This window comes from Pan troglodytes, chromosome 1 (assembly GCF_028858775.2).
Source record: "Pan troglodytes isolate AG18354 chromosome 1, NHGRI_mPanTro3-v2.0_pri, whole genome shotgun sequence".
In the NCBI taxonomy this organism is placed as follows: domain Eukaryota; kingdom Metazoa; phylum Chordata; class Mammalia; order Primates; family Hominidae; genus Pan; species Pan troglodytes.
In genome coordinates this window covers 202850837-202865473 of record NC_072398.2, presented here as the reverse complement: position 1 = coordinate 202865473, position 14637 = coordinate 202850837, and the positions used below count along the sequence as shown (strand labels likewise).

Genomic DNA, 14637 nt, shown 5'->3' with positions numbered 1-14637 from the left:
AATTAGCTGAGCATGGTGGTGCATACCTGTAATCCTAGATACTTGGGAGGCTTAGCCAGGGGTGATACCCGTGGGCTAAGGGAGGTCCCCAAATGTCAGTGGGACCTCAACCCCGGCCAGTGTCCAGGTTCTTGACCCCATCACAAGAAGGAATTCAAGGATGAATCAAAAAACAGTGAAAGTAGGCCGGACGTGGTGGCTCATGCCTGTAATCCCAGCACTTTGGGAGGCTGAGGCGGGCGGATCACTCGAGGCCAGGAGTTCTAGACCAGCCTGGGCCAGATGGTGAAACCCTGTCTCTACTAAAAATACAAAAATTAGTTGGGTGTGGTAGTGCACACCTATGGTCCCAGCTACTCAGGAGGCTGAGGTGGGAGAATTGCTTGAACACAGAAGGTGGAAATTGCAGTGAGCCAAGATAGCCCCACTGCCCTCCAGCCTGGGCAACAGAAGGAGACCCTATCTTAAAAAAACAGTGAAAGTAGGGCGATTTATTGTAAAGTGAAAAGTACACACCCAGGAGAGGGGAGTAAGGGTGGACTCAAGAGAAAGTGCCACACAGTGGAGTTTGAGGTTTCTACCTTTATGGGTTTCTTTAACCAAGAGGTTGAATATTCATTAAGATTCCTGGGAAAAGGTGAAGATTTCTTGGAACTGTGGTGCCACTCATTTTTACACCAAATATGGGTGTTCTCAGAACTGTCACAGCGCTGGTGGGTGTGTAATTTGTATGTTAATAAGCATATAGTGAGGTCCTGGGAGAAACCTAGGTCAAATCCAGTTTCACGTTGGGTCCAGTTGGTCTCAGCCAGCTTGGCCCACACCCTGGTTTTTCAGGGTCTTATCCCCTAGCTTCTGCAGCTATTTCAACGGTTTCATTTTGCTAATCATGTGAAACTGCTGCCTGGAGTTTTCTATTCTCCTGTGACCACCGTGTATTATTCTTGTCTCAGGAGGATTGTTTGAGCCTGGGAGGTCAAGACTGCAGTGAGCTGCCATCGCACCACTGCACTCCAGTCTGGGCGATAGAGCAAGCAAGACCCTGTTTCAAAAAAAAAAAAAAAAAAAAAAGGCATGCAGTTCATATAGCGTTTTTACTTAGCAGCCTCCACCTAGTGAAACCGTCTTTGCAAAAATTATAACAGTGAAAGCGATCTGATCTAACCAACCTCCCTATCTTGCCTTTAACCTCCAATCTGCCCTTGGTCATTCCTGGACTTGGGCCAAGCTAACTTTGGGAGAAATTTAGTTTATAGCTTAAATGATAATAGCCCTTCTCCCAAACGAAATCACCTTGGTAAAACTAATGAAAGACCACCAGGTTAGGAGGATAAGAGAAGCCTGAATTCGGCTAAGATGTAGGCATAAATGATTACCAGCCATTACTCCAGAGGTCACAAGATTTGCAACTTCCTCAATTACTCCCGCAGATAACATCATTATTGTAGAACCTAAGATTGGCTTTGAGTTGTCTTTTCAGGCCTTTGCATTTCTTTTCTCTCTCTCTTTTTTTTTTTTCTGTTGTTGTTGTTGTTGAAACAGGGTCTTGCTCTGTTATCCAGGCTGGAGTGCAGTGGCATGATCATAGTTCACAATAGCCTCAACCTCCTGGGCTCAAAGGATCCTTCTGCCTTAGCCTCCCCAGCTGGGACTATAGGCATGCACCACCACACTCCGCTAATTTTTTTTTTATTTTTAGTAAAGATAGGGTCTCACTATGTTGCCCAGGTATGTCTTGAAATTCTGAACCCAAGTTATCCTCCCACCTTGACCTCCCAAAGTGCTGGGATTACAGGCATGAGCCACTGCACCCAGCCGGCTTTTGCATTCCTGATGACCCGATGGCCCCGCTGGACCCACCGACTGGATTTTGGCCCCCACCCAGAAGCAGATTCAGCATGCTAGGACCATTTTCCACACCTCTATAATTGCATCCCAGCCAATCAGCAGCACCCATTCCCTAGCCACCCACCTCCCTGCCAAAGGTTATCTTTGAAAAACCTTAGCCTCCAATTTTTCAAGGATACTGCTTTGAGTAATGATAAAACTCTGGTGTCCTGTTTAGCCAGTTCTACATGTGTGAGACTCTTCCTCTATTGCAATTCCCCTATCTCGATAAATCAGCTCTATCTGGGCAGTGGGCAAGAAGAAACCACTGGGCAGTTAAACTAGCAACCTCCATTTAACCCAAAACAAAGGGCCTCCATCCCCCGCACAGTCTGTGTTCCAAGGGATGGGCCAGGGGTTTCAATGTCCTTCATAGATAAGGAGTGAATCTCTGGCTTGGCCACTCCCAGATCCCTCTTGGATCATAGGGTAATTCATAGGGTATGCTTATATTATGACTGTCAGGTGTGTCTGCCATACAACCCTTCTCACACCTCTGCCATCACCCATGAGAACATGCCAGACTTTCCTACTGAAGGAACAGACCCAGATGCCCTAGTCTTCCCAGCCAAGGTCAGACTAAATCAATCAACAGCCAGCCAACCTCCAGATGTGTAGCATGTCCAAAGCAGAACAGCAGAGCTGTCTAGCTGATCACCAGATGTATGAGTGATCTGTGATGAGTGATGAATGTTTAAATGCTTCCGAAGTATGTGATTATTTGCTATTTACCACTGTTGTGGAAATAGATAACTGAAATAACCTCCTCTATCCCAATAATGTATTAATTTCCTTTGTAGCCTTGATTGAAAAGTAACTCCAGATGACCCATTTCATTAAATAATCCATGGAGGACAGGGCCAGAGTTGATTCCATCAGACACCCTCTCCTGAGAATCTGAATTTTGAAACAGTGCGGGCAGGATAGGAGATCTTGTTGGAAATCATTCATCATGGTGGTAGTGGCAGCACTCAGGTGAAAATGTGCCTGCAACCGGATCCTAGGCCTTCCAACTCTCCTTTGGTTCCTGTGTATCCCCAAGCTTGCTTCTCCAGCTACCTACAACTTCTTTGAGCCCCACCCACATCCTTCCAATAAATTCTATTTTGCTAAAAATAGGCAGAGGCGATGTCTGTTGCTTGCAACCAAGTATCCTAACTGCTACTCCACCATGTAGACCCTAATTCAAGTCCCAGGCCTGCTATTATACTTAGCAGCTGATCCTTGTCCAGGAATTGTACCCCGCCATTATCATGGGCCCAGGTTCCTTCTATCACTGTTCTACTATTGTGGCCCATAGCTTTCACCTTCAAAGTCACTTCAAGGCATACGATGGCTGCAGGAGCACCAAATTCCAGGCAAGGAAAAAAAAAGGAGGGAAGAGCAAAAGGGGATTACAGCTGAGTAAGCTTCTTTGAAGCACTATTTCCAGATGACCTATCAACTCTTTCACTTTTAGGAGACCAGAATATTCTACCTCCCCACCTCCAAATATGCCTCTTTTGCATAAGGACTATTCTGAGCTGAAGGCAATTGAGAAGAAGCAGATAAACAAAAGTTCTCTACCCTCCCCCATTAGCCTAAAAGCAAGACATAAGTTTACAAAGGCAAAGGTGTCCTTCCTCCCCTCCCAACCACGAGAAACAGAGGTTGATCTCTGAAGACAACTTTAGACCCTCATTTGCCGGAAGAAGACACCAAAGGAATCTATGTGACAAACTTTGCTAACTTGCCTTTACCTACTATTTATTTGCCTTCCCCAAATTTGCTTCCCCAGGGGACTCAAAAGTCCTTTTCTGGCCAGGCACGGTGGCTCACACCTGTAATCCCAGCACTTTGGGAGGCCGAGGTAGGTGGATCACCTGAGGTCAGGAGTTCGAGAGCAGCCTGGCCAACATGGTGAAACCTCGTCTCTACTAGAAATACAAAAAATTAGCCAGGCGTGGTGGTGGGTGCCTGTAATCCCAGCTACTCGGGAAGCTGAGGCAGGAGAATCACTTGAACTCGGGAGGCGTAGGTTGCAGTGAACCAAGATTGCGCCACTGCACTCCAGCCTGGTCAACAAGAGCGAAACTCCGTCTCAAAAAAAAAAAAAAAAAGAAGTCCTTTTCCTTTGCCTTGTCACTTTTCCAAAACTTTACTGTTCTTTGTTGAAAATTCTCCATAAGCCTGAATTCAAAGCCACCTCTTTGAGACTTACTCAATCCCTGGGTAGCTCTCTTGTGAACATGAGGTATGCGTGTTAATAGACTTCTGTTTATTTTTCTCGTCTTCTGTTACCAGGTTGTGTCCTAGTTAAGAACTATGAAGGGTAAAAGAGGAAGTTCTTTTTTCTCCCCTACAACTTACAGCTCATTGACCATAACTTAGTCACAGGGCTACACCTAGCTATAAGGAATGTAATCTTTCGGCTAGGTGCATTGCCAGCACCTAGATTAAAAACAGGGTTCTTCTACTTAGGAACAGGGAGACAATAGATATTAGGCAACACGCCTTCTTGCTGCAGCTAATTGCTCATGTTCAACGGTATGTATAATAATTCTTAACAGATTATAAAACGATTTCCTCTCCATTACCTTCCCAAGTTGGGCGGTGGCCTGTGCCTGTAAATCCCAGCTACCCAGGAGGCTGAGGCGGGAGGATCATTTGAGGCCAGGAGTTTGAGTCTATTACCTCCCCAGAGCCTCCTAACATATCCGTGCAGTAGTTGCCATTATCTTCATTTTTACAACTGGGGAAACTGAGGTTCAGAGATGGACAATCAGTTACCTAAGGCCAAACAACTAGTGACGTCAGAACTAGGAGACAAATCCAGCTCTAACTCCAAGGTCCATGGTCTTCCCCATTGCCCCTCTTGCCCTCCTGAGCTTCTTTTGGCTGCTGCTGTAGTTAAAGGTCATTTATTGTGAAACATCCCTAATGTTAGGAGCCATTAACAGGCCACACATAAGACCAAGTGTAAGCAAATTGACTATGGAGAGCTGTCGTCTTCTCTTTCCTTTCTAGTGCTCCTCTGTCTCTCCCCAGTGCCCACAGAATACATGAATGTATGTGAAGTTACTTCTGGAATGCTGCCCTCTCCGGCCAACCTGTAGCCTGGGGCAACATTTGTGCCAACTGGGCTGATAAGGGAGGGACATCAGCAGTTACCTAAGGAGAGACAAGCTCTCTGTAATTCAAGAACAATCAACGACCCATCCCAAGTGTTAAATTATCCACATCTTAGAAGAGTGAAGAGAAGGGAATTGACATTATACCCATTTTACATATAAGGAAACTGAGGCAAATGCCCAGGATCACATAGCCAGCAAGTGTCAGGCCTGAGATTCAGGATGATCTCGATCTCCTGACCTCGTGATCCTCCTGCCTTGGCCTCCCAAAGTGCGGGGATTATAGGTGTGAGCCACCGCACCTGGCCCAGAGTTTTATTATTACTCAAATCAGTCTCCCCGAGCATGTGGGGATCAGAGATTTTAAGGATAATTTGGTGAGCTGGGGAAGGCCAGTGAGATGAGAGTGCTGATTGGTCAGGTCAGTGATGAAATCATGGGAAGGTGAAGCTGTCCTCTTGGGCTGAGTCAGTTCCTGGGTGGGGGCCACAGATCAGATGAGCCAGTTTATAGATCTGGACGGTGCCAGCTGATCCATAAAGTGCAGGGTCTGCAAAATATCTTAAGCACTGATCTTAGGAACAGTTTAGGGGAGGTCAAAATCTTGTAGCCTCCAGCTGCATGACTCGTAAACCATAATTTCTAATCTTGTGGCTAATTTGTTAGTCCTACAAAGGCAGTCTAGTCTTCAGGCAAGAAGGAGGTTTGTTTTGGGAAAGGGCTGTTATTGTCTTTGTTTTAAACTATAAACTAAGTTCCTCCCAAAGTTAGTTCAGCCTGTGCCCAGGAAGGAACAAGGACAGCTTAAAGATTAGAAGCAAGATGGAGTCGGTGAGGTTAGATCTCTCACTGTCTCAGTCATAATTTTGCACAGGCAGTTTCAATCCCCTCTTCCCTTTTTGTAAGTTTTTTTTTTAATTGTGGTAACATATAATGTACCATTTTAACCATTAAGTATACAGCTCAGCACATTAAGAATATTCATATTGCTGTGCAACCATCACCACCATACATTTCCAGAACTTTGACCTTTCCAAATTGAAACTCTGTACCCATTAAACACTAACTCTCCATTTCCCGTTCTCTCCATGGCAATCATTGTTCTACTTTCTGTCTCTACAAATTTGACTACTCTGGGTACTGTATATAAGTGGAATCATACAATATTTGTCCTTTGTATCTGGCTTATATTACTTAACATAATATCTTCAAGGTCCTTCCATCTTTGTAGCAAATGTCAGAATTTCTTTCCTTTTTAAAACGGATTAATTTTTTGTTGTTGTTGTCAGAATGGTGCTCTGTCACCCAGGCTGAAATGCAGTGGCGTGATCTTGGCTCGTTGCAACCTCTGCCTCCTGGATTCAAGCAATTCTCCTGCCTCAGCCTCCTGAGTAGCTGGGATTACAGTTACACATCAACATGCCCAGCTAATTTTTTTTGTATTTTTAGTAGAGATGGGGTATCTCCATGCTGGCCAGGCTGGTCTCAAACTCCTGGCCTCAAGTGATCAACCTACCTTGGCCTTCCAAAATGGTGGGATTACAGGCGTGAGGCACAGCTCCCACCAATTTTTTTTTTTTTTTTTTTTTTTTTTTTTTTTTTGAGACAGGGTCTTGCTCTGTCACCCAGGCTGGAGTGCAGTGGCACAATCACAGCTCACTGCAGCCTTGATCTCCTGAGCTCAAGTGATCCTCCTGCCTCAGCCTCCTTGAGTAACTGGGACTACAGGTGCATGCCACTGTACCCAGCTAATTTTTTTTTTTTTAAGTAGAGATGAGGTCTTTCTATTTTGCCCAGACTGATCTCAGACTCCTAGTCTCAAACGATCCTCCTGCCTTGGCCTCCCAAAGTGCTGGGATTGAGTCATGAGCCACCACTCATGGCCTGAATAATGTTTAATTGCGTGTCTATACCATATTTTGTTTATCCATTCATTCCTCAGTGGACATTTGCGTCACTCCCACCTTTTGGGTATTGTGAATAATGTTACTACGAATATCTGCTTGAGTCCCTGTTTTCAATACTTTGGGGTTTGTACTCAGAAGTGAATCACTAGATCAAATTAACTGGGTGTGGCGGCACACACCTGTAGTCCCAGCTACTGGGGAGGCTGAGGTGGGAGGATCCCTTGAGCCCAGAACTTTCAGGCTGCAGTGAACCGTGATGGTGCCTCTGTACTCCAGCTTGGGTGACAGAGTGACACTCTCGTCAAAAAAAAAAAAGAAGAAGAAGAAGAAGGAATTACTAGATTAAATGGTGATTCTTTCTTTTTTTTTTTCTTTTTTCTTTTTTTTTTTTTTTTGAGATCGGGTCTTGCTCTGTTGCCCAGGCTGGAGTGCAGTGGTGCAATCTTGGCTCACGGCAACCTCCACCTCCTGGATTCAAGCAATTCCCCTGCCTCAGCCTCCTGAGTAGCTGGGACTGACTACAGGCACCCGCCACCACACCCAGCTAATTTTTTTGCATTTTTAGTAGAGATGGGGTTTCACCATGTTAGCCAGGATGGTCTCGATCTCCTGACCTCGTAATCTGCCCACCTCAGCCTCCCAAAGTGCTGGGCTTACAGGCGTGAGCCACTGTGCCCTGCCCACAGTTTCCAATTTTTAAACATCCTTGCCAACACTTGTTTTCTGTTTTTATCTCATAGTGATTTTGATTTGCTTTTCTCTACAGATTAGTCATATTGAGCATCTTTTCAAGTGCTCACTGGTCATTTGTAGGTCTTCTCTGGAGAAATGTACATTTAAGTACTTGGCCCATTTTTAAATCAAGTTGTTTGGTTTTTGTTGTGGAGTTATATATTCTAGGTATCAATCTTGTATTAGATATATGACTTGCAAACATTTTCTTTCATTCTGTGGGTTGCATTTTCACTCTGTTGATGGTGTCCTTTGATGCCTCATCCTCCTTTTTGAGGAACTAACTCATCCTTTTTGTTCCAAAGGCCAAAATTCCCTGACTCATGCATGTGGCAATTCTGGCTTCTTAAAAAACATTCAGCGTGTTTTAGAATGGTCTGGGAAGTCAAATACAAGGGGAAAGCCTAACTAGTCCCACTGTGTTCCTCTCTGCTATGGTTTCAGGTTTCTAAAGAAAATGCAGGGTTATGCAACATGAACTTGGTGAAAAGGGGCAGGGGAATGGGATTATGGGCTGGAGTGAAAAGGGAGGTTATGGGCCAGGCGCGATGGCTCACACCTGTAATCTCAGCACTTTGGGAGGCCGAGGCGGGCAGATCATGAGGTCAAGAGATTGAGACCATCCTGGTCAACATGGTGAAGCTCCGTCTCTACTAAAAATACAAAAATTAGCTGTGCGTGGTGGCGTGTGCCTGTAGTCCCAGCTACACGGGAGGCTGAAGCAGGAGAATCGCTTGAACCCGGGAGGCAGAAGTTGCAGTGAGCCGAGACCACGCCACTACTCTCCAGCCTGGCGACAGAGCAAGACTCTGTCAAAAAAAAAAAAAGAAAGAAGAAAGGAAGGAAGGAAGGAAGGAGGAAATGGGAGGTTATGTGTGGAGAAAGACACACTCCATCAGGACAGGACATAACACTTTTTTTTGAGACAGAGTCTCACTCTGCTGCCCAGGCTGGAATGCAGTGGTGTGATCACAGCTCACTGCAGCCTCCACCTCCTAGGCTCAAGCAATTCTCCTGCCTCAGCCTCCTGAGTAGCTGGGACTACAGATGTGTGCCATCACGCCCAGCTAGTTTTGGTATTTTTTTAGTAGAGACAGAGTCTCCCTCTGTTGCCCAGGCTGGTCTCAAACTCCTGGGGTTAAGCAATCCTCCCGCCTTGGCTTCCCAATGTGCTGGGATTACAGGCATGAGCCACCGTGCCCAGCCAGGACATAATATTTACTAAGTTCATTTCATGGGAAGCACTGTTCTAACCAATTCTAAATCCTCAAAAACATCCTATTATATCATCAGTATAATTATTCCCATTTTACAGATGAGGAAAATGGCACAGAGAGGTTAAGTCTACCTAAAAATCACAGACTGGGAGGTGGCAGAGACAGAAATTGAACCCTGGCAATGTGGCCCCAGAGACCACTTTATTGATCATTCTGTGACACCGTATGGACTTTGGAGTCAGAATTGTCTGAATTTAAACTCAGATGTCTAATGAATACATGATTACAACCATTAATAATGTGAGATTGCTGGGCTCAGTGGCTCACCCCTGTAATGCCACCAATTTGGAAGGCCATGGAGGGAGGATTGCTTGAGCTCAGGAATTCGAAGTCAGCCTGGCAAACAAAGAAAAAATTGGCCGGGCGCGGTGGCTCACATCTATAATCCCAGCACTTTGGGAGGCTGAGGCGGGTAGATCACTTGAGGTCAGGAGTTCGAGACCAGCCTGGACAACATGGTGAAACCCCTGTCTCTACTAAAAATACAAAAATTAACTGGGTATGATAGCACGCGCCTGTAATCCCAGCTACTGGGGAGGCTGAGGCAGAAGAATTCCTTGAATCCAGGAGACAGAGGTCGTGGTGAACCAAGATTGCACCACTGCACTCCAGCCTGGGCAACAGAGCGAAACTCCTTCTAAATAAATAAATAAATAAATAATTTAAAGTGAGCCAGGTATGGTGGTGTGGCTGCAGTCCCAGCTACTGGAGTAGCTGGGGCAGGAGGATCACGTGAGCCCCGGAATTCAAGGCTGCAGTAAGCCATGTTCATGCCACTGCACTTCAGCCTGGGTGACAGAGTAAGAACCTGCCTCAAAAAAAAAAAAAAAAAAAAAAAAAAAAAAAGTAATGTTAGAGAAATCCAAACTAAAAACAAGATTTTTATTTTACACCTACCTGCAATTTTAAAGTTGGACAGTGCCAAGTGTTGGTAGGAATGCACAGAAATAAACACATTTGTGTAACTAGGGGTGGGAATGTAGACTGGTGCAGCCATTCCAGAAGCAATTTGACAATTCTTTACCAAATTAAATAAGTGTAGCCTACGACCTGGGAATGTCACTCCCAGGTCTACATTCTAGAAAAATTCTTATATTGGTCCATAGGGAACACCTGGAAGAATCTCACAGCATTGGTTATAGAAAAGGGAACGGGGCTTGGTGCAGTGGCTCACACCTGTAATCCCAGCACTTTGGGAGGCCGAGGCGGGCAGATCTCTTGAGGTCAGGAGTTCAAGACCAGCCTGGCCAACGTGATGAAACCCTGTCTCTTCTAAAAATCCAAAAATTAGCCCAGTACAGTGGCGGGCACCTGTAATCGCAGCTCTTCGGGAGCCTGAGACAGGAGAATAGCTTGAATCTGGGAGGCAGAGGTTGCAGTGAGCCAAGATCACATCACTGCACTCCAGGCTAGGGGCCAGAGAGAGACTCTATCCCCCACCATCCCCCACCCAAAAAAAGAAAGAAAAGTAAAGGGAACAGAAGGCAACCTGAGTGTCCATCACCAAGGGAATGGGTAGAATGTAGTGGATGTACACAGTGGAGGACCCAGCAGACACTGACATTGTTGAACTAGATGTACACACTCCAACATGATTCTGTTGCAAAAATAATGCTGAGGCAGGGGAAATGAGACACAGAATAAGGTCAAATTATGTGAACTATAACTTTTATGTAAATTTAAAATGGATACACACACAGAATAACACTATACGTTTTACAAGCATACCTACATCAAGGATATATATCGCCTGCACTAGAACTGCTGTGGAGGATGAGAATGGAAAATGATGATAAAAGAAAATGACATGTTAGCCAGGCACAGTGGCTCATGCCTGTAATCCCAGCATTTTGGGAGGCCGAGGCGGGCGGATCACCTGAGGTCGGGGGTTTGAGACCAGCCTGACCAACATGGAGAAACCCCATCTCTAATAAAAATACAAAATTAGCTGGGCGTGGTGGTGCATGCCTGTAATCCCAGTTACTCGGGAGTCTGAGGCAGGAGAATTGCTTGAACCCGGGTGGTGGAGGTTGCAGTGAGCCAAGTTTGCTCCATTGTACTCCAGCCTGGGCAACAAGAGCAAAAATCCGTCTCAAAAAAAAGAAAAAGATAAAGAAAAAAAAGAAGGAAAATGACATGCATTCAGACAAAAATGTATGAGAAGCATCTTGCACAGTAGAGGTAAAATAAGGATCTCTGCATCCTGATTATTGCTGCGTGACCTTGGATGTAAGTCATTTCACCTGCTTGATGCTCGTCTTTCTTGTCTGGAAGATGGAAGACAGGGACCTTCACATTCTGTATCATGAAGGATGTCCTCAGGGGAAGGGAGTGTGGCAGAATGAGCTTTGGAGCTGGACATACCCAGCTAGGCCAGCCATTCGCTGTGTGACCTTGGGAATCACTTTACTCTCTAAGCATCTGTATTTTGGGGGTGGGGATTTGGTTTTCATTTTTCAAAATTTATTTTAACTATATGGAATGCTTCATGAATTTGCGTGTCATCCTTGTTCAGGGGCCATATCTGTATCTCTGTATTGTTCCAGTTTTAGTTATGTGCTGACGAAGCAAGCACTGCTGTTATATTTTTAATTTTTTTTTTTCAGGAGGGTACTGAGTCTAATGAGGCTGCAGGGCCATGAAACCCTGCACACTTCCTACCCATGCCTCCATTTTTTTTTTTCTTTTTTGAGACAGAGTCTTGCTCTGTTGCCCAAGCTGGAGTGCAGTGGCATGAGCTCGACTCACCACAATCTCTCCACCTCCCAGGTTCAAGTGATTCTCCTGCCTCAGCTTCTCGAGTAGATGGGATTACAGGTGCCTGACACCACGCCTGGCTAATTTTTGTATTTTTAGTAAAGACAGGGTTTTGTCATGTTGGCCAGGCCGGCCTCGACTCCCAACTTCAGGTGATCCACCCACCTCGGCCTCCCAAAGTGCTAGGATTAAAGGTGTGAGCCACTGCGCCAGGCCCCAAGCCTACATTTTTAAGTGAGGTAGTCAAGCAGGCCTCACCAAGAAGGGGCCATTTAAGCAAAGCCTTGAAGGAAGCAAGGGAGTGAGCCGTGTTGCTATCCAGGAAGAAAGTAACTCAGACAGAGGGAAGAGGCAGTTCTACCCATAGGTGTTTGGGAGGAGTAAATGACGTGAAGTTTCCCTTGCGGTAAGTGGTCAGCAAATATTGAGTGGCCGCCTCTGTCCCTCCCCTTACAGAGCTGTCAGGATCCAGGTGATGTCTAAGAGCACCTTCTAGCTCCAGTGACAATGACCACTCTGGCTTCTGAGGGTCTCTGGAACACTGTGTTCATGGACGCCATCCACCTGCAGGAGTACCCTCCCTAGCTGAGCACAGCCTGAGCCCAGGGAACAGTCATTGCTGCTGGGGCTTCAACATGTATAGGGAGCACAGAGGCCTCAAAGAGGAAGCCAGAAACAGCAAGGCGGAGGCCCTCACCTTCCACTGGAGACCTCTTGGGTCATTCCCCCAAGACAGCCCTGTCCCAGCGCTTAGGAGGCTGTGCCTGGAGGGGCTTGGGCAAGGGTACAGCCACATGGTGGAGTGGGAGGAGAGAAGGAAAGGGACCCATGCTTACTAAGGCAGATCTGGCTTTGAATATTATTATGCCACTTAGTAGCTCTTTTACCTTTATAAATCTCTGAACCCTTCTGAGACTCGATTTCCCTATCTGTAAAATGGGCATGAAATGTTTTATTCTGTGGGGTGGTTGTGAGGACTCAATGACATAAGATAGGTGAAAGTGGCAAGCAAATAGCTGGGTCCCCCTTCCTTCTGTACCAGGTACCTGAGAGGCAGCCACTATGTCTTATTCAGTCAGCTTGGGTCCTTATTTATTTTATTCATTTCTTTTTTTCCCTTCTTTTTTAAGGGGCTTTCTGGCAAAAACTGAAAAGCCTGCTAGACAAATTCTAAAAGAGCTGTAACACTTGTTTTATTCATTTCTGTCGGGATAAAACCACCCATGTTTCAGGGAATATGAGGTTTCAGTGAGATAACAGATCAAAATTGTGCTTAGCATAGTTACTGGACCAAAATAGGCACTCCATAGGTGTTTGTTGGGTACCTAAAGGGATGGAGGGATGGATGGATGGATGGATGGATGGATGGATGGATGGATGGTCAGAGGGATAGATAGATGGATAGAGGGATGGTGGGATGGAGGGATGGATAGGTGGATAGACAGATGGGTATGTGGGAGGATGGCTTGCTGGCAGGATATCAAAGGGAATAGGACTTTTTATACAGAAATACCAAGTCTGCACAAAAACCAGGTGCTTTACAAGAAGGTCTTATATCTCTTTGTGGCCTTAGGTCTTGAGCACATATATAACACAGATGAGTAAAAACAGGCATAAACGTATCCAGGTCTAGTCAACTGTGACCTCCACTTACCACTCTTGGGTCTATGACTCATCTCAACGAGGCCAGATCTTACATAAGCAAGCATTCTCCAACTGAGATCACTGGTGGTTCCCTGAGGCAAAAGCTGAGATCAGGGGCAAATGCAAGGTGAGGCTTTCCTGATACACAGGATGCCTTGGAAATTCTAATCAGTGATGTTTCATCAAAAGAATTACAACTCAGCTTTTCCCATAATTCCTGTCACCGTTGCAAGAATGGAGAGATGCAGGTGAACAGCCAGCCCTGCATCCGCCGCAGCTCCACTCTGTGTAACTTCTGCAATCACTTAGTCCCTCTGAGCCCCACGATCTCCTTAGTAAGATGAAGGGGTTGAACCCTCCCAGCTCCAAGATGTTCTGATTCTCTGAAAACTCCCTACATCTTCCTTTAAAATATGGACCTAGAACTTTGGAAGAACATGTATTACATTTCTTTTCCATCTATCTCTATAGAGTCTTCTCAAAACCTTTCAAAATATTTGCATGTATATGTCAACATGTCTGTTTATGCTAAACCCTGGGGAAGCTGTACACTTTGGAGACAGACAGATCTCAATTCCGGGCTATATGTGAGAAACTGGAGACAGATTATTTAGATCCGGTTCCTGCCCCCCAGGATAGGAAAGACAGGCATTGAAATGAATTAATTTCAATGGTCACAGTAATTAAGGTATACAAATGTTGGACCCTCCCAGTCCCAAAATGCTGCCTGGAGGAATTCAGGAGGCTACCTATTGGAGTATTCTGGGATATGTCAAAAAGAAGAGGGGAGCTGCGGCAGCTCAGGCCGGTCGTCCTGGCCCTCGGGGAGGCGAGGCTACACGTTTGAGGCCAAGCCTGGTCAACACTGACAAAAAAATAAAAAATTGGCCAGGCAGTGAAACCCCGTCTCTACTAAAAATACAAAAAAATTAGCCAGGCATAGTGATGGGCCTGTAATCTCAGCTACTCAGGAGGCTGAGGCAGGAGAATGGCATGAGGCAGGAGAATGGCATGAGCCCAGGAGGTGGAGCTTGCAGTGAGCCAGGCTGGCGTCACTGCACTCCACCCTGGGTGACAGATCGAGACTCCATCTCAAAAAATAATAATAATAAAACAAAATAAAATAAAAAAGAAGAGAAGGGCTGGGTACAGTGACCCATTCCCATAGTCCCTGCTACTGGGGAGGCTGAGGTAGGAGGATCACTTGAAGCCAGAAGTTCGATCCTGTAGTGTGCAATAGGCATGCCGGTAAATAGCCATTGCATGCCAGCCTGGGCAATATAGCAAGACCCCACCTCCAGGAAAAAAAGTTTAGAAAAAAAC

At 45.7% G+C, this 14637-nt stretch overlaps 2 non-coding genes across 2 annotated transcripts; both read right to left on the bottom strand.

Moving 5' to 3' along the window:
- Positions 1-11383: 11383 nt before the first annotated feature.
- Positions 11384-11487, bottom strand: LOC112207058 (U6 spliceosomal RNA). The gene has a single exon (XR_002941536.1). It is a non-coding gene; the product is annotated as a U6 spliceosomal RNA (small nuclear RNA).
- A 1311-nt stretch (positions 11488-12798) lies between these two features.
- On the bottom strand, positions 12799-12860 carry LOC112207097 (U7 small nuclear RNA). Its single transcript, XR_002941568.1, has one exon. It is a non-coding gene; the product is annotated as a U7 small nuclear RNA (small nuclear RNA).
- Positions 12861-14637: the final 1777 nt, after the last annotated feature.